Below are 20716 nucleotides of genomic sequence, written 5' to 3'. Positions count from 1 at the left end.
AATAACTGGAGCTGTGCATTGATTGTAGTTCGCTCCTCTTTAGGTCCAAAGATAATAACTTCAGTTTTGTTTCTGTTCAGCTGGAGAAAGTTTTGGCACATCCACACATTTATCTGTTCTAAGCATCTAAGTGTACTATTACAGAAAAGCATTCTATTTCTGTAATAGACTTCTGAGTAATTTAGCTTTTTTAAGTATGCCAGTGAATTATAATAGTCTGTTTTCTAGCCTTGTAATTCAGACTGAAAAGCTGTATGCATGCTCTTCAGAGACAGACAGGAGACACAGATGCTAAACAGCAATCTCTCCATGGACCTCTACAGCTCTACAAGAGGCAGGGTTGTCTGTGTGCAAGAACGCTTTTGTTCTTATTAAAGAGTGAAGAGCCAGAAATGTACCTGAACATTCAAGTGGGGTCTGCAAGGTGAAGTCCACAATGCTCATGTTGGAGTCCATTTCTCATCCATCTCATGTGACAGCAAACTTAAGATTCTATAAGTGAAAGTGTCTTGCTTCATTTTTTAAATCAAGTAACATTATTTTCTCTTGTACACTTTATGAGGTATACTCTGTGAGTGTTGTATTGTGCAAATCTGCTTTATCTGTGATGTAATCTTCACTCTGTGTGATTTTTCTTTTACTATCCCTATTTTTCTCATTGGCCATTCTCTTTAACTATGGATACTTTGGCTGAGGTGACATTGAAGTAATTCATAAATAACATATTTCTTCTGTTTGTTGGAAAGTTGTACATTACTTCCAAACATTTTTGCCATTAAATCTTAACATAAAAAAGATCTCTCCAATCTCTTAAAATAGAGCTGTTAAATAGGAGGGTTGTTGCAAGGACAGGGATACTGATTTGACTTCATGCTACTGAAAATTTGGGATTACTTGCTTGTGCAGATAAGAGGGAGTTCCAACATTTTGAAGGCATCAGTGTAGTTAGATGCAGGATAAACTGAACAGCAGCTATGACTTGTAGAAATTAAAGTTTAAGGTGGTGTTTGGTATATTTCAGTAGGTGCAAAGATTCTATAGAAAAAAGCCCTTTGAGTATTTCTACACATCTTCATTGAATATTGTCATATATGCCATACAGTGGAGATCATGGTTAGTAAATGCTTGATTGTGAAAAGAGTAAAGACCATTATATCTGGCAACAAAGAATCCTCCATATTATGAAATACAGATTCAACAGAACAAGGGTTCTGTGGTGTAGAAAACCACATGGTTCAACAAGTAAAAACAAAAAACTGATAATAGAAAGTTGAATTTGTGTGTATGTTACTGTAACGTGCAAGATTCCAAGACCTTTCAATCTGTATGCCTGAATGTGGACTCACTTTCTGCTCAGTCATTTGCATGTATCGTTAGATTTTCTCCTGCTTGAGTATGTCCACATTCACAAGCCTGTTGTGTCACAGAAAGGTGGATCGTCTCAAATGGATTAAAGCAGAAAGTCATGGTGAAAGAGGTCTGTGTGATGAATAATGAGTTTTGGAGACCAGTGGACACCAGTAAGAGAGGTGCAACAGTGGCGAAAGGTCTGATGGGAAGCTCACCTCCATCAGTGATTTATGTGTAGGAGTGCTGCTCTTTCTCTAACACTCATTTTCTCCTCACTCCTAAACCCAGTAAAGACACAGTTCTGTTCCTAACTTTTCCTGAAGGAATGCAAATTTTTAGTTTTCCACCACTTTTTTATTGTTATTTTTTTGTGTTTTTCTTAAAGAAACAACTTGTAAAACTAATGTGAAATGAACAGTTTTGAGAAGTATGACTAAGACCTAATTTTGATACAACTACCATGTGTTTATGTAAATTATAAAACCAGGGCTTACTCAGTTAAACAGTGGTCTAAAAACATGTTTTATGTGACAGTCATTAATATTTGTCTTTCAATTAGCTATTTTTGTTTGTAATTTTTTTTAGTCATCTATTATTTTGCTATTATTTGATACACTTGTACACAGTTGATAAAAGGATTGACATTGATCAGTGGTTTGATGTAATGACCAATTCCAAGAGAAAAGGCTCTGTATTAAGTTACAAAAATGTTTGTTGCAGTGCTGGTCAAATCTTTAATATGAGATAAGACCTAATAGGTCATTTGGGATTTTCAAAAATGCTAAACACTAGTTTTTAAAATTTGATGTACTTTTTTTTTGCCTGTTTCATGAAAAACAAAAAGGCTATTTAATGCTCTTTTGTGCAAATGAACGGGTGTCCATCACTCAACCCAACCATCTGCATGTAAAGTCCGTACCTACAGCAGTGACTAATTGTTTGTTATGTCAGTGCTCATCGTGCGCATTTGCCTTTAATGGAGTGTAGTGTGGTGATCCATCAGGCTGTCGAGTAAGCCTCATGTCAACTGAAGTGGTTGTGTGTCAGTGGGGCGAGCGCACCGTAGAGATGTGATTTAGTGCCCTGCTTGTTGCGGTGCCTTGTGCTTTTCCTCCTAGCTTCACATAGCAGTGCAGTCCTCTCTTCTTCCTTTCTGTCTTCTCTTCTAACCCCAGATTGATTACCTGAGCATCTGGCTCATGACACTCGCCATCTTCTGGCAACCTTTTAGTGCTGTTTTATAGATGGTTAGTGCACCTCATTTGGCTATTTATACATCCGCAAGTGGCCATGAAATATAGATTTGTCTTGATGGGTGTCAACATTGGAGCTATGGAAGCTGAGCACAGTGACACCTCATTATTTTAATGGTGTGAGATGAAGAGGCTCTATAGCAAGAGTCATTTTCAAGCATTGCTAAATGATACTGTTTTTATTTTCATTTAATGTTTCTAGTCATATTTTACTCAGAGCTGAAAGGTTTTGTTTTGCTGTACTCCACTGGCACTGAGAGGGGGATTGAGGATGATGCAGAAATCCAAGTAATGATGGAAAGGAACACAATGAACCTCTTTATTGCTCGCACACACACATGCACATGCACAGTCACAAAACCATACTTTCTATGAGAATGTCAAGGTGGTTCAGTGTGTGAAAAACCCTTAACAGTAACATGATGTGTGACCTGTCATCCATGCACACACGTGCCCATATTTCACTCCATTCAGAGACAAGGTCTCATAGGTAATTAGGTGCTGGCACCCACTCAGTGCGATGTGCTGGTTAATTGAATAGTTAACACATCTGAGGAAGGCCTGTGTAGATTGGAGGTGACACCTGTCAGGAAGCAGTTTCCTACCGACCCAGGACATTTCCTGCTCTGCCTGATACATATGTCATCTTTGTGGAAATACCAAATTAAGGGCATGACGCTTAGTGAGTGCAGTGCAGCAGGTGTGCACATAGCTTGGGGGTGAAAGAAGGCAGGCACTTCTGGGCTCTGTCCTTCAAGAGAATATGTGAAGCTTGGGGCACCCATCCTTACTTAGTCTCAGGGCATTTCCATGGTTATATGACAGAAAGGTGCCAACACTGTGTGTGTGTGTGTGTGTTGGGGGGTGGGGGGTTTGATGCATGCATATGTACATCCATGCTTCAGCAGGCTTTTTCTCAGCAGTGTGCCCAAGATATCCAGGAGTGGAATGTGCATCATGCTGAGACATGCCGATGCAAACAGGAAGAAAAAAGGCTGTTATATTGATGTTTGGAAAATAATATTTTTTTATCCAGTGCAACTTTTATGCACATATTTCCAAGAACAGTCCAGCTGCATACATTCCCTGTTTAAGTTCTTGCTTTGAACCTTTAGGAGGCTCAAGACTCACTGCAGACACAAGTCCTATCAGGGGTCAGTAGTCATCTGGAGATAACAGCTCTGGAGCAAAGGTAGGTTGCTACAGTTTAGCAAGACCTGGAGGCTGCTCACGGCCAAACCGCTGAAAGAAAGTACATAGCAGCTGAAACAAGTTCCAGCTTGGGCCTTTCTACAAATTAATTGAGTAATGAACTCACACACATACACTCAGAGAAACTCTTATCTGTACAGTTGTGTAGAGGATAGAGTACTGCAATAATCTGAGTGGCAATAGTTGAAAACACAGAAGAAGGGATGTGAGAGTAAAGCAGCTAGTTGCATACAGCCTGATTACATGTATTTATTGATACATGTAGTCATCAAGCATGGTGCCCTTCAGATCATAGGAGCATAATATATGATCTCTTTACCTGAGTCAGATATTTTTGTCTTACTGTTTAAAGTGTTTTTTGTGAAAATTCTAATGGTTCAGGTTGTTTGTGGTTTCAGGTTGTCACATGTGTGTTAAGCTTTCATCCACTGCCAGTCTTTACTGTCAGCTGAAACTTCAATGTCCCAACTTTCTATGAGTTTTTGCTTTACTTTCACTCACCTTTCAATCACACTTTGCCAAATATAGTTTAAAGGTTATTAAGTACAAGGTTTTAAAATGACTAAAACAGACTGAAATTGTATAAGTCAGAAAGGGAAGATTAAAGGAGTCAAGTGACAGTGACGAGCATTTTGTGTCAAGTGAACTGCCCTGCTGTCTTGGCTTTAATAACCTGGGAGACATTCACCCTAAAGTGTATTATGTGGCAGCTTCTTCATCACTTCATCTACAAGAAAGCAACTTATCAATTTCAGTCCCCTGCCTTTTGTGCAATACACACATCCAGTCTACACAGAAGATACATTTTTTAAAGACCAAAAATACAACAAGCATTGACCCATGTATAATTGCTGGTAGTTATTGTGTAGTTTCAATTTTTGTTCCCAATCCAGATTAAAGTTTTTTGTTTGTTTGTTTTTTTATCGTCTGCAGTGAGTAGTGAAATGACTTTTGCTTCCACACTGCTGTGCTGAGCAGCACACAGAGATCCTGGTGTCTGCTTATTGCCACAAGTGCTATGCGTCTTTGTGCAATAGTGGTGTTACTAATACTTAAAAGCATTTAGCAAAGTGCATCATTAATGGATGAAAAGTGTGATTTTCAATTTTCTGCTTCAATAAGACAGATTTTTGTAATTTTTAGCAAAGATATTGTGAAATTTGTACTAAGTATTGGTAAAGGATGACCTTCCTACTACCACATCAAATTTCAGCTAAGTTTTTGCATAGTTGACAGAGTTACAGCCACTGACGTGTTTGCTAAGGTCAATTAGTTAAGGCGACAAATGTTGAATTAGATTGACTTCAAAAGTTAACCAGTTGTAGATGTACAGTCAGTGATTACTTTCTGAGACTTTCATTAAAATCTGTCAACTGGTTCAGGAAATATTGTGCTAGCATGGCAGACAAACAAACACACACAGGCAGAAACATTATTGACTGCCTTTCTGCCGCAAGCAATATAAGGGGAGCATTATATGAACTGTTACACAAAGGTAAACAATCTTAATGTTTTGTTTTCATCCTTTTTTCCTAAATATTGTGCTAAAGAAAAAAAGTAATAAGAAGAACAATTTTCTTAAAATATTTTTGTTTTTTCCGTGAAGCTGCTGTCATTGCACAGACCCCCTTAGTCTTTGTTTCCAAATGTTCTTTCACTAGAAATTAAATACAATATAATGTATGAATACAAAGTTAAGAAACGTGCAAAAAGTAAAATTAAATAAAGTCTCTGAAGAGTCTGTTCTTAAGTCTCAGTGCCGAACAAAAATGACAATTCTAACTTCATTCAAAATTATTTAAACAATCAAGGCTATATTTGGCAGGTGGACTCTGTAAAATAAGTGATTGAACACATAAACACTAATGTTTTGGATTTACCTGGCCAAGGATTGGCTTGACAAGTGGAGAGCATTTGGGAAAGGTTGTCAGGATGTATTAGCTTCACAGCATCAACCAAAAAGCACATTTTTTCAGTCTGTGTAAAGCCTACACATTCAGACTTTCAATCTTTTAGGACTGTGTTATAAATTATGAGATTCATCATTTACAATGTTTCCTGCATTATTAGTTATCAATTATTCTCATGATAAGTAATTTGAAGACCTTTTTTCTGACGGTTACAATTTTTGTAGCTGTTGTTTTAACACATCAATTCTGGGCTTTCTGTATCTTCTTCCCTTTTTCCATTCATTCTACTTCTTTCTAATGGGAGGTGTGTGGGCCAGCCGCTCAATAGGCGGATCATTTCAGGTCAGAGCCCTCTTGTGCAATCAGGTGTTTAACTGGCCAACTGAAGTGGGACAGGAGCATCTTAACCAGCACCTTGCCAAAGGTCTCATGTTCACTCAGCCACTGGGACTGCTGTGAGTAAACCCGCCACCTGCCAATAGGCATTAGGAGGATTTAATAATTAAGTGATAGGGTGAGGACTAAATTGGGTGTTTGTGGGCTGGCAAGGCACCCCAAGGTCCCTTTAGTCATGCAGATAGGGGATTCTAATTGCCAGGAATATTGATCAGACTGGCGAGGGTGTAGCACAGGGAATTCACCAGCCATCGATTAGCTGTTACTGCACCTCACTTGTCAATAGAGGAGGGAGGTAAGCATTGGAAAGGCTCCGGGCTTTTCCCACAATATCCTTCACCACCAGTAGCTCTTGACACGTGCAAACACCATCAGAGTCAATGACGCAACATGTTGTGATGGAATTACTCTTTAAAGTCCTCTATATTTGTGAGACCAACTTTATTTTTTCACAGGTGATTCAGGAGCACAGGAACGGAAAGGGAGCTTCTCTTGAAATTTCACTAGCTTTGTTTTTATGTACTGAAAGGGACCAGTTGTATCTCTATTCTCCCAGTTTGTTTTTGTCTTTTAAAACTGCCTTTGACTCCTCAAGATATCTTAAAACTTACCTGATAAGATTAGATACTGCACTTCTCCACACATTAAATACAATAATTTAGGTCTCTACCCATGACATATTTACAACAAGCTACTTTCAATGACTTGTATGAATTAAGAAGAAATTATAGATGTGTAGGAGGACTTTGAATTTTAGAATCTTAAATTTTAAGGTGGACAATGAGTTATGGTATTCAGAGTTGCACTTTGATCTTAGCTGCTATAAAGGGCAAATTAATAGTAATAATGTCATGAGTCACTCAGTTTTACAAAGATTTTTTAAGGCCACTAGTTGACAGATTAGTTTTCTAAGCCATATTAAGCAGTGTTTTATAATTGTGCTGAAATGAGCTGCAGAAACAGAAGGTTTGCTGTCCTGCAGTCTCTAGTCTGAGTCATTTAGAGCCTATTACAAAACATCAATATATTGATTGAAGTAAGTGTCTCAGTGTGTTGCTCCGTAAACACACAGTTGGTTTTGTTGTGCATGTTTTATCTGCTTGAATCTTATCAGGTTTCAAATCTTTTCATCTTTAATTCCATTAATCGGTACACATTTGGCTTTGGAGCATCAGATTTAAATCTCTCCACCTTTGACTTTTGTGGCTGATTCTCAGTAAAGTGATTGTGTGTGTGTGTGTGTATATATATATATATATATATATATATATATATATATATATATATATATAATGTGTGTTAGTGTGTGTGAAATTTAGACTCTTGCCTCTGAAATAGTTGAACGAACTGAATGTCTTCAAAACTTTACATCAAGTAAGCTGTTGTACTAGAATTGTCAAAGTGAAAGTAAAGTGGGTATGTAAAGCAGCAAAAAAATCAGAATAAAATAAAACCAAAACACAAATAATTGTGAAGAGAGTTTTACTATTTGATGATTACCAATACTGTGACAAGAAAGCAAGCTTGCTGATGTTTTTTTTTTCTGTTTGTCTCAGAGTATCAGACATTATAGTGAGCCACAGGGTCTAAACACATCTTAATGTTTGGACTGTGTCTTTTTGTCATCTTTGAAAGGGAATTGTCCCTCAATGCTTGTATTCTGATTAAAACCAAGCTGCAATCGTTTATGCACCACTCAGTCACCCTCCAGCCATGCTCACAAATTGAATTAATTTCAGTCTGAATTTGTGTTTTCAGTCTAGTAATTATTTTTTAACCCCAAAGGAAGCCAAGAGAAATGAGTCAGATCTGCACAAGTTGTGAAATTTGACGATATATAATTTAACACCAACCAAAGGGACACAAGCCTGAAGCACTGCAATTTACCAACCATTCATCTGTTGGCAAATTTAATCAACAACATATTTGACATCTTTTAGAAAGTTAGATCAATTTGATGAAAAAGTTTTTTTTTCCTCAGTTACCGTCAGAAATTAATCTCCTTAATCCCAATTTGATCTCTTTCATGCATATAAGGTGCATCTTTCATCTGCCTATCTCTGTTCTTTAAATCCGTCACAGAGGAATGTGACTGTAAAACTATGTGGTGCTCCAACACCCATGTAGCTCTATGAGATGAGAAAGCTGATTATTGGAGAGGGGGGACAGAAGTCTAAAACTGATAGGGGTCCATCTTCTTTCTTTGTCCCTTTTAGAGATTTCTTGTAGTCCTCAAACTTCAGAGTTCAGCTGCAGCAACACAAAATAAAGCTATAAAGCAAAGCCATATTTTATATATATATATATATATATATATATATATATATATTACATCAAATAACTGAAGTATTTTAAAAACGAAATTAAATGAAAGAAATGCTTTAGAAATAATTTGGCAATCTGACGGATTTTGTTAGATTCAGCTGTGATGATGTGATGCCCTGTATTTTGTTTGTTTTAAGAGTTTATGTGTCAAAATAGTATATATTCGGTGTGCTTTGAATAGATAACTAGCTTGTTAACTAATGGTTGATGCACATTTGTCTTATATCGTTGCTGGCAAAAGATACAGAATCTGTACTTCTAGAGAATGTACATGTAGCAATTTTGTTTTATAAAATTAAAATAGTTTTATTTAAATATAAGGAAAAAATATAAAGTCATGAACCAAAAAAAAACAATTAGAACTTACTTACATTTTTCAGGGTTTATTTATTTAATTAATTATTTATTTGGCAACTTTTTTTCATTAAGGAATAGACTTTACTATTCAGGACTCAGACTGTCTTGTAGTTAATAGATTAGCTCAACAGGAAGACTTTTTTTTACAGTTTCCACCATAAATTTTTATAAATAAATGAGACATGGCGTCTTTGATGAGAATGCCACTGAGTCTGCATGACTTCATTAAAGAAAAGATTTTACCATTTTATAGCAGCTTTTAAAACTTGCTACGTTTAAAACTTTCTAAGTTTAAAAAGTGCTATAATGATGCTGGTTTACATTTAACTTTTCTGTATGTTAATGCCTTTTCTTTAAGCCAGTTTCATAGTTTGATCACATTTTATGTTTTAGATAGCTGGTGTTCAATTTTACATACAGTAAATAAAAGGTAGTTTATTTATATTTTACTTTTTCAGAGAAAAATCACAAAGTACTTCACATTAAAATAAGAAAAAAGGAAAAAATATATTTTTAAATGGTGTTTTATGTCTTTTTCTTCTACCATGTTCCTTTTTTACAGCCTTTCATTTTCATTTTGCTTTTACTTTTACACATTTTTGACACAGCTCACTGGGGGAAAAAAATCATATTTTTCAAACTCCAGTAAGGTAACCCTTTCTGAGTTTTCAAATCCCTTTTTCAGATTCAACTGACAAGTTTTTTGGTTTCAGCATTTTCTGTTAGTCATTCAGTTACTACTGGTCATTAAAATGTGAAAGCACCAACTTTCATTGCAATGACTGCACTTAAATTTGTATACTTATGAATTTTTTTGTTTTAGAAATAATATATGATTTTTTTTTCATACAAAGCAAAACATCTGTTTTAAGAATTAACCCACAAAGATAGGCTTTGCTTTTAGATTTGAAAGCCACTAGGAGGTTAATGCTAGAAGAATTGTTAGACACAATGACCAGCTAATACAGTAATACCACCTGAAGTGTGTTACTGGCTTGGTTAGATGCATATAAACAGCTGTTAGAAGAGCAAATCTGTTTAACCTGGGATACTCAACAGTACAACCTGGCTAAAAACAAAATTATCTATAAATCTAAGGGTAAATAGATGTTTGTGTTAAGCTATTTTAACATGTGTGTTTGATTGTGACAAGCAAGAATCGTGGGTTACAAACTCTTCTGTGTTATGTCTCATCTTCAGCTGGCAGGGGAGGCCAGCAGGAAAAGATTGAACTTAAAACTAAAGAAATCTTCAAGCTACACACCCCACCAGCAGACACTACCGTGCTGGTTCAGAAAATTCACACTTGCCCAGATCTACTCCTAGCAGCCATGACCAGTGCTGATACGGATCAGGCCAAGTTAGATACTAGCTCTCACACTCTTTTAAGCAGCACTTGGAACAGCCAGAGCACTACCAGCCTCAAGCATAGCTATGATGAGAGCTTCATAATGGCGAAAAAGAAGGCTCATCTGCTTTCTCAGCAGTAGTATTAGTTTAGATAGCCAGAGTTGAAGGAGGGGCACGGTAGTTTCACAGACGATTTAGGTCGATAGTGCGGACTACACAGCCTGTCTCAAGTTGGGTGGTGACCAACAGAGGTCACACTGTTCACTAATTGTACACTACGGGCAAGATCAAGTTGTACTGTCAAGAAAAGGGGAGACTCCTAACTTTGCCCTTTCTGTGTATTCCTAAAGCTGATTAGATGATCTCTTGTTTTATGAGCTCAAGTGAAAATGAGAAGTAGAGTTAAATGCAAACACTTGGCAGACCTCAGTGCTGTATTTTGTTTGTTAGATATTTGTTTTAGTTTGGACCTTTTGTTGCACAAATTCTTACTTGTTCTCTACTCCACAGTAGCATTCCTTTTACTGATGTATGTGACAGCACATGTATGATTGCATACATATCTCTTAGCATGTGGACGTGTGTGTCTGTTGTCTCCTTAGTAAAGAACATCAGGCTAACATCAACCTCCCGAAGTGCTATCAATGTCACAAAATAATGGTTCTGCATCATTTTAATTGCTTTAGGAAAAGCTTCCTTGTCATTTTGCGAACAGTAAACTTCATTAAGAAAATGGAATCTAAGTTTTTGCTACCTCCTCAATTCTCACACAGCCACCCAAACAAAAAGATAACGATTACCTGCCATGTATGTTTGTGTGTTTTCTGTTTTCACTTTTTACTTTTAGACATAATTGCTGTTGGTTGTGTGGTAGAGAAAGAACATTAATGATTCTCTCTGGCTGCAAGGAACCATTGCGTTGCAGAGGGCAGCAAGGAGAGCAACTCATTTACTACTGTGGTGCCTCTGAATACGTCTGAGAAACAGTGTGTGAGGATTTTTGCTTCGTAATATAATTTTAGTCATTTCCGTACTTTGTCTTGCAGTGCATATTGTATGCCACCTGTAATAATTACTTTACCAGTTTTTGCATGTGTGTGTGTTTATCAGATGTCTTTAATGTGGTGTGTGTGTGTGCATGCATGTCTGTCCTTTTTTATGGCTTAGTTGGTGAATGGTGCAAGAGGATGATCAGACTGGGAGCAGACCAGGGCTGCTCTGCGATCACACAGGGATTATGGGGGATATGGAGCTCTGCTGCATTCCAGGGCTGCTTCCAGTTAGGCTCATCTTTGCCACGCTTCCCTCACACACACCAATTTAATTGCCTCTGCTTCTTTCATTACTTTTATTGCCTCTCCTCTGCATTGCTTGCTCCCTGGGCTTGTGGAAAGGTCATTGCAATGGCAGCAGTGTGCTCACAGCCACCATCTCTCTTACTGGCAGGAAATATCTGATGAGCGGTTGCATGGGGGCAAAAGTTGCAACTAACACAGTGTGCATAGATTGTCGTTAAAGAAATTATCATTATTTTTCTCAAAGCAAGTATTTGATATGATTTATATTTTAAAATGCCACCTGGAGTATGTAATCCGCAACAATATTGTGTATTTGATTGCAGCCTCAGTGATGGAAATTTACAACAACCAGACAACTTGTAATCTAGCAATATTATTTAGTAAAAGAAGAAAGCAAATGCATAATTGTTATTAAAGATTACAGGCTTCACCACGTAGGAGAGAATTGTCTTTGCGTAGTAATGGCTCTGAAATTATCTTGGCAGAGAAGCATTAAGAAGGTGAAAATTCTTTGATGATATTTGGTGTGGTAGTAGCTGACACTCATCCTCAACACATACTTTGAGCATTACATGTTGCACAACATCTTTGCCTAAAACTTTGGCATTAACTGTTGGAGTCAACCCTGCTAGTATGTTAGCAAAATATCTTGCGAACCCTAGACAAGTTTTAATGAAACTCCCATTAAGTAATCACTGGATGTACAACTATAACTGATTAAACCTTAGTAACCACAAATATGGTTATCTCACTCCGTTTTACAGATACTGAGAAAAGTTTTATGGGCTAGTAGCTGTGAGTCATTCACAAGACATACTTCAAGTGCTAACACCTTGAGATATTATGTCAGATCACACTAAATGTTATTTTTAAGGTTGATCAAAATGGCTATAACTGTCCTTTCTCATCCTAAAATGATCTTGGTTCAAAACTCTGGCATGAAACAATACTGAATACTTTTTTTAAGCACTGTACATTTATTCAGTCTCATACCGAATTTCTGTCGTGACTATACATATACAGAGGAGGGGTCAAAGTAACATGATTGTGCAATTTACCTTAGATGGAGAGAGTGGCTGACTTATTGCATTGATGTTGTTTTTGATTGTAAAAAAGTGTAATCTAAATGTGAGAATTATGGGCCAATATATGGTCACATGGTTGAAAGAAAATGCTGGCTCTTCATCACTTTTGAAGAACTCGGACATACTCAGATAGCCATAAAATACTAGGAGTTGAGTAGCATGTTGCTCAGTAGAGATGAATGAAAGGAAGTATGGTTGGTGTGAAAGACACTGAAAAACAAGAAAAAGACCATTTGTGTAATGTGAATCATTCTTTAAGTGCAGAACTCCAACAATCAGGCCCATTCACAAGTTGGTGCTACAATTATGCCATTATTATAAAAAATGTACAGTTTCTTATTTCTGCATTCTTTGACCAAGATGAAAATTTTGACTTTACAGATTCAGACTTGATTTGTCCATGATTCAGTGGTTATTGTAGTCCTGGTATAGACCTCAGCTATGTCTCAAAAGAGGGGCAGCTCATTCATACAACCCCCTCTCTGTGACTACATGTTTCCTACTTTTGCTCATTTTGACTCCAGAGACCTCAGTGACAAAGAAAAAAGCTTTCAGACAGAGCATGAGTGATTCTGGAGTGGCTCATTTGAAATACGGGTCAATAGAAACACTCAGCAGCACATCACCGACACCAAAAAACAAAGATGCTTCATAACTCTGAGGACTTTATTGGCCATCGTGATGGGGTTTTTTTTCCTCGTTCTGGGATTTGCATAGTCCTCAGTGTGTTTGTATGACTAATGGTCTGTGTTTTCAAGCTGTGAAATCATCAGCCTGAGAGTCCAGGACAACCTGCATATCAGTGTTTGAAGCCCGCCACTCTCCCAGGTGGTGCTTCTGGGTCCTGCTGCTAATGAAGCCTCAACACATAGCCCTCCCCAATTTAGAGCAGATGGGGGTTTTTTATACATACAAACATGTTTAGCACATCTCTCCTTCCTCACCTAGAAAAACCTCATGTTTAGTCTGCTCAGATGCAACCAGCTTATGTTTTCCTCAGCTGTGTGGCCAGACCACAACTGATGGCTAAAGCTTGTTAACACTGAAAACACATTTATGCAGTTAGCTGAGAAATGTTGGGGGTTGCAAATGGAATCTGTGATCAAGGACATGGCAGAGTTTGACCCTCCAGAGTTGGCAAACTTTTCACCCAGTTGCACCAAGGACAAGCTGTCCTCTGTCCAGACAGATAAGTGTTAGTTGTTGCTTGTGTTCACTGACACCCTGCAGGGCATGTCACTCAGCTATCAGTATGGAAACCTTGCACACTTTTAAATAAAATGGGACTTCCATGTGTTGCTTTGGAAAAGGTTATTTAGCAATGAAATGGTATCCCACAGCCAAAGCAATCTCATTTTTCTCAACCAACATCTCCCTGCCTCAGAGTAAGCTCACCTTGTGTTACCTGGCATTCGCTTGCAACACACTCTTATCCAACATCCTCTTAAATTGAAAGCAGGGAAATTGGAGCTGATTGAAGGGATAAGTTTTTGGTGATGGAAGGACAGAAGCAACGTCAGAGTGAGGGGAGAAAGATGTGAACCCAATCTGCCATGTGTTGACTGTACTGATTAGGGGCTTGTGCTAAGAAGAGCTTCTCTATCCCCTCATTCGCTCTGTTTACTTTGAGCCTCACAACCTTTTTCAACACAGGCATTCTCTTCATCTTAACTTCAGCATATCACCTGCATCACAGAAGGGAGGAGTCCTGTTTTGTATGCCATTCAGTCCAATTGGGAAGACAACTTAACTGGGATCAGTCAAGTTAGTTTATCTATTTGTAAAAAGTGCTGTAAGCAGTGTCTTAACATTGCAAGGATAGTTATAACATGTTTAAATAGTTTCTTTCTTTACTACAGTCATCATGAGTAGGTGTAAGTAACTTTAGTAGAAACCAGATGCAAACTTAACCCATTAAAGGCTGTATGGTTACAGGTGCAAAGTCCAGCTAATGTTTTGCTTTCAAAAAGCCTGCAAGAAGCCACAATTACAATAATGGCTTTAAAAGCTGACTAGAAGTGTGGGGAATAATAATACATAGGTAAATAAAGGATGGAGAAGCAAGAAAGAAGCTAGGAAAATAGAACATTTATTCTCATTCCGCGTGTTTGTTTATTTATGGCATCTTAAGGCTGGGTCTAGATTCAGGGTGGGGGCTGGTGAAATGCACACCCAGGCTTATTGCCCTCAGCGTCTGGCTTGCTGGCTTTCATTAAGTGTCATTACCAGTACTTTGAGAAAGCTGGCCAGCCTGAGACCTGACATCCCCTCGACAGATAGTTGTCCATGCATATGGATGTATTTCTGATCCCTCTTATCCACCACTGAGGAGGGGGGAATTAGGCCAACGAGAAGGAGAGGACAGAGCTTAAAGGCTGCATTCACACTTTAATGGCAAAGATGGAGCTATTAATTCATCTTTGGGAGTTTTCATACCTTGTTTATTGTTTTCTGTATACCACTCACATTAGATTTTTTTTATTTGTTTGCTTATGACCATATGGGTCATGTACACCCATTTCTGTGTGATCAAATGTATTTTCTGCTTGTGTAAAGAATTGTATTTTCATTTCAGTCAGTACAATAGACTCAATACACTATTTTAAAATGTGCATTTCTAGCAGCATGGTATTCATTAGTAATTTGCCATTCTAGTTCATTTACTTTGAGACTGTCTCCTGATTGATGGAAAAGCTTGTTGTGTTTATTTGTATATCAGGGACTGAAAAATTCATATTGTGTGCTTTTTCGAGCAGAAGTTATCGAGATTCAGTGTAAATGGTACTTGGGATTAGATTTTCACAGCAGATTGCTGTTATTAAGGAGAAAAAGCCAACTCTTTTGAGCAGTCATCTTCCTGGGAGGCAATCTATTTCTCTTTCACGCAGCCCGAGTGCTGGACCAGGCTCTTAATGCACTGAAGCAAAAGTGCTTCGGTCCGCAACCTTTCACGCCTTCAGCTTTCCTTTATGTGATTGAATAGTTAATAACTATGAGTTGCCTTTGAAAGCTTTGTGCTTCGGTCCTTCTGAGGCACTGCTCTTCTTTTTGTCTGTTTGGTTGCTGTACCTGGCCGGTGCTGTCTGTCTGTCTACTTGCCCCAGATGCCAAGTCAACTGATAGCCTACCTCCTCTGCACCAGCCCCTCGTACTTCTATCTTTGTCTGTCGCCTGACTTGCACTTTGTGTGTCTGACTGTCTCAGTCCAAATTTTGAGGATCATCTTTTTCATCTCCTAGTTCTCTCTTTTTCTATAGATTCACACTAACAGACATGCACTCCCTCCACACAGCTCATTAGCCTGTCCCATGCTTGCAGTTCTGGCAGAATGTGACCCTGCCTAATTGTGTACCATGCTTATTTGTTCTCCCTGCATGATGTGACTATTGCTTATTTATTCTCCCTAGGGCTTCTAACTCACATTAAAATGATTGTCTCATTTCATTCACTGCACATTTTCAAAGTTTATTTGATAAGCTCATTTTTCTTGGCATTCTAATCCTTCTTTTTCCCATGCTTAAAAGTTATAATGTTGTGCACATTGCTATTCAGTCAGGATTGTTTCTTCAGCTAATTATCTGTGTTAGTGAATAATTTTGTACGTGTGATGTTGTTCCTTTCAGTGGAATTGAACTGCACAAAAGGGCAGGAATTAACAATGCGGTCGGAATAGCTGAGGAGCCAATTGTGTACACAAAGCTTGTAGACGCGGTCAACAAGAAGCTTAAGAGGGATTGGGACGCAGTTGAAGCTCGGCCAGAATAAGCAGAACAAATTTGCATTTTGTTAAAATTTACATGTGCTTGGTGGCCTGTTTTACAAACAAAAACACCATCAATCAATCATGTAATAAGAGAGAGTGTTTTGACACAAAAAAGACTAAACCAACTGGAGACTGGGGATTTTGTCAGTATTGTTAGGATATTTCCGCTTGTGGTATTGCCAACCAACGGTTAAGGTTTTTTTTTTTTCTCTTCTACTGTATATCAACCAGGCCTCAGTCACACATCACCTGCTGAAGATGTTCTTTGTGCACTGGTGGGTCAGTAAACAATAGGATTTGTGTTAGTGACATGAGTAACTGGCAACTTTTTTTTTTCAGATTTTTCAATCATCAGGTATTTTTTTTAATCATTTGTACCAAAATTCTCCCAAGTTTATTTATCTATCTTATTATTATCTTATTATCTTATTATCTTATTTATTTATCTAACCAAAGTTATTGTCATCCTTCTACTACAAAAGATTAGACATTTCAGAACTTTGGCTTTTTGTTCGGGAAATCACTTTGTTTTGTTTTTTCAAATCAGTTCTCAGCATTATGCAAAGCATAAAAATGGGGTGCTTTGTTTTTATATAAACTGTATTTAATGAAAAAGTTAAAAAAAACAATGTAGCACTTTAAAAAAATGTAGTTTTAAGTATGTCCTATTGTTTTTTTCACTCCTTTAATTTAAATAAAGGGTTAAATGTTTTTGCATTCTTATTGTTACATTTTGCACATTTTTGGTATTGTTGGGTGTGTGACAAAAATATTCAGCGGTGGTCATAACATTCTAACTTGTGAATAAAATCTGCACCTTTCAAAAGGAACAAGAAAGCTGCAAAAGGAAAAATCTATAGTACAGCATCTAAAAAAAAAAAAAAAAAGGTTTCCTTTTACCAGAAAAAAAACCCTGGGATTTCAAGACTGATAACAGCAAATAGAAGTACAAAAAAATTGCCCCAGGCATCATAATCCCCCCAAAAAGATGAAGTCCATCGTAACATCCTTTGTTTTGAGCAGCCTTTGTGATCTTTGATCATCTAGTTATTGGAATGTTGTTTGTTGTTCTTTTGCAGTGATTTAACTTCAAGAGGAGCGCTGATTAGCAGAGGAGAGAGCCTTCAGAGGACTCAACTTCTCCCAGCTGCTGTTTTCCATTATAGTTGCAAAGTTGAAAAAGTTTTAGCAGAAGATCTCATCCCTGAGGGAACCTTGTTCCACTGAAGACACCTCTCAGATTTTGGAAATTACTTTAATTGGGCAGATCTTACCTTTCCAGTATTTCCAAGGGATTGCCAACTATTGATGATGAGAATGTAAACACATGATTTGTCTTAGGTTTTGAAGTTGTACACCTATGTTTCAAGTTCATCTTGTATAATATTTTTGTCATTAAGTTTCAGTTTTATGTATGCTGATGAATCAAAATAAAAAGAAAAGTAGAACATTTGCTTTAAGTCACACACAGCAACTACCAAAGCAATACACCCAGCCAGTGAGGCCAACATCTTAATGAATGTGACTGGATAGACGAGAAATTTTAGCCAAATAAAAGAATAATAAAGGTATCAAAACCTTAACAAGTCTGCCTTTGTTCTTTTACTCCACCCACTACAAGCAGGCATCATTGCAGCTTTGAGGGCAGCTCAGAGAATTCCATGCCCATCGGCCTTCAGTCACATGGGATGTCTGAGTTTGACAGCATAAAGTCTTTCTTCTACAACAAAATAAGACCCCTAAGCAATAGTGGATGAGCTGTTAGTAACCATCCACTCCACAGGGAGGTAGACAAAGCTTGGTAGTGCTGTATACACAAAGTGCTGGTTAGGGATAAGACAATGGACCTTTGAAAACATGACTGGATGCCACAACACTATTTTACTATGTGCTTATCTGCAAATATGTCTGTTTTGTTCAGTAAAAGTTAATTTTATATACGACATGCCCATATTGAAAATGTTAAATTATGATCCAACAAATGTTACATTTGTCTTTTTTTTTTCTTGCAGCATCCTGATAGTTTAAACTGAGAACAGTATAGAGGTTATATTGTGAGCTCCGAGAAAGGAACGGGTCAGTTACTCATTTACTGGCAACATGGAGGGAATAATTCAATCTTTATACCAGGAGGACATCATCACTTCCTGCCATGGCAAATCAATAGTCAGCATTCTACCAGCATTGCAGTCAATATGCAACACTTAAGGTGTCTGAAGAAACTAAAGAACACCAATAATTGTTATTAATGTTGTGGATATCCTCAAGCATCATATTTACATGTGGTCTCTATTCAACCAAAACATACTGTGAACACACAAAGGATTTACTAATAGCCTATATGTGAACACTTGCTTTTATAATAAGATTAATAGATTAGTATTAAGACCTTTCATCAAACACCCAAAACAGTCTGTAGTGTTCAGTCAAACTATTGGTATTTGACAGTTTAATGATGTTATTTGTACCACCACAATGGTTCAAAGTGAAATGTCATAGCTGGCTTCCCATAAAAATACGGTGTATTCATGATCACCAATCAGTTGTCAGCTCCAACACACACAAATCTGGTAACCATTATGAGATCAGAGTCAGGTCACAGAACTGCTTTGGTCATTTTCCTGCCTCAAATTGGAGCTGATTCCAGAACAGACACAATATTTATCCTTAATTGGCTTGATTCGCTTGGCTGCTGCTTTCCCCTGACATTGTCCATTGAGAGAAACAACAGAAATACCTGTTAGGATTCTCCTACTTTCCACTGATTACGAGTGGAACCTTCAGATTTTTATGACTGTAGCTCAATAGTAAAGTGGCCATCTTCTAATCTGAAAATTAGGAAGTTGGTCTCAAGTCTTACAAGGGGATGAAGTGTCTTTGGGCAAGAACTAAAGGTGTAATGAAAGTGTGGCCAATGTATTTAAACAAAAAATACAGTGAGACTTGTTTTCTGATTTGATCATGTGAAATTTGACATAAAGGCTGTTTTACTGTGATAAGAAAAAACATTCTTAAAATGCAAGCCCTCCACTAATGAATTTGTTTTTTTCCAATTTTTGAATATTTCCTTTTGTATTTGGCTTTATTATTGTAAAAACATGGCTTTTAGTTCAATTTGCTAATAATGAAAAAACATTTTTTGTTGAGGCAAAAAGTTAAATACTTGCCAGCATAATACCCTTCCTTCACATGAATAGTTTTTTGGTTTTTTTTTGTTATTTAGTTCATGCTATCTGTTTTATTCAGTTCAGAAATATCACAGTCCAGTGATTTTAATCTCTTTTCCCACCATGAACATGCTGTATGTTGCAAAGGACGCAACACACAGACACTGATGTTCCAACTGCAGCTGGCCATTACATACTGAACTGAAAGCCACTTTTTCACAGAAAGCAGTTATAAAGTGAAGGACAGCAAACAACAAGCATACATTGCCCCCTGTTTCCATCATAAACTGCATGTGGGTTCAGAACTGTAAATGACTACAGAAAACAAGGGACGAGGTGTGGGGTGTGTAACATTCAGGATTCAATCAAGTGAAGGCCATCTCCAGCGGGGTAACAGCATGCAGAGACGGGGAGGGGGGGCATGAGGGAGAACTCAGCTGAAGTTTCCATTGGGCCCACTGTGCTTCTAATGCAGCCTTGGATGTAATTGGGTCCCAGAAGGCTGTTCATTATTGCTGGTGAGCGAGGCAACAAAACAGAAATGGGGTAGAGGGAAAAAGAAAATGTCTCATTCTCTGCTCAGTGCCTTTGTCCTGGCAACATTACAGGACATGAGTTAATTAAAAGAGCAGTTGATGCCTCTGTTTTTCTCATCAATCTCACTTCTGCTCTTATTAAGTTTGTAATGACAGCAGAGCTTGTCCCTGTCAGCCACCAGACACTCAACCAGAGGGGAAGGACAAGAAGGAGACAAGGGAGGGGCGACTAATGCAAGGGACGCCTCATTTCAACAAATCTCACAGTGGTCAACATCTAACATCAGCATAATCTCTTCATCAGATCTCAGGTTGGTGATATGTAGTCTGCAGGGGATCATTGTCCTCTTACGTAAAGGCAGCTTTAATCATTTGGGTGTGGCAGTGGAGCCCATTTAAGAGGCGTGGCTTTGCACCTAATCCTGCTGCTGCTATCTGCACCGCCTTGGAGGCCATTTTAATTCCCTCCGTCATTACAGGGCCTTTTCCTGGGAAGCTATAGTAAAGGTGACTGCTGACACTGTCATTCACAAGGACTATTTCAAAATGTCAGCCCATAGCCGAGATTTGTCTCATTAAAGTTGGTGGAGTCCATTATATCCATCCCCTCCTCCACCTGCCACACTCAATCAAGAAAACTTGGAGAACTGAGGGGGTCGAGGGCACACTTATAATGTGCTTATTTGCATGAGAGTTACAGCAAGACAGATGATC

The 20716-nt window shown here is 37.9% G+C and overlaps 1 long non-coding RNA gene across 6 annotated transcripts in view; it reads left to right on the top strand.

Moving 5' to 3' along the window:
• LOC108251109 overlaps positions 1-18277 on the top strand; it is a 113029-nt gene extending 94752 nt beyond the window's left edge. For 4 of the 6 annotated variants that reach the window (XR_003038537.2, XR_001809328.3, XR_003038540.2 and 1 more), the window contains exon 8: positions 17379-18276. This is a non-coding gene — a long non-coding RNA (uncharacterized LOC108251109). Of the gene's footprint in view, positions 1-17378 lie in introns of all 6 variants that reach the window. The other 2 variants (XR_003038538.2, XR_003038541.2) reach the window with 1 other exon arrangement.
• Positions 18278-20716: the final 2439 nt, after the last annotated feature.

This window comes from Kryptolebias marmoratus, linkage group LG15, assembly GCF_001649575.2.
Source record: "Kryptolebias marmoratus isolate JLee-2015 linkage group LG15, ASM164957v2, whole genome shotgun sequence".
NCBI lineage: Eukaryota > Metazoa > Chordata > Actinopteri > Cyprinodontiformes > Rivulidae > Kryptolebias > Kryptolebias marmoratus.
Note: the sequence above shows the minus strand (reverse complement) of the source record. Positions and strands in the feature narration are given on the sequence as shown.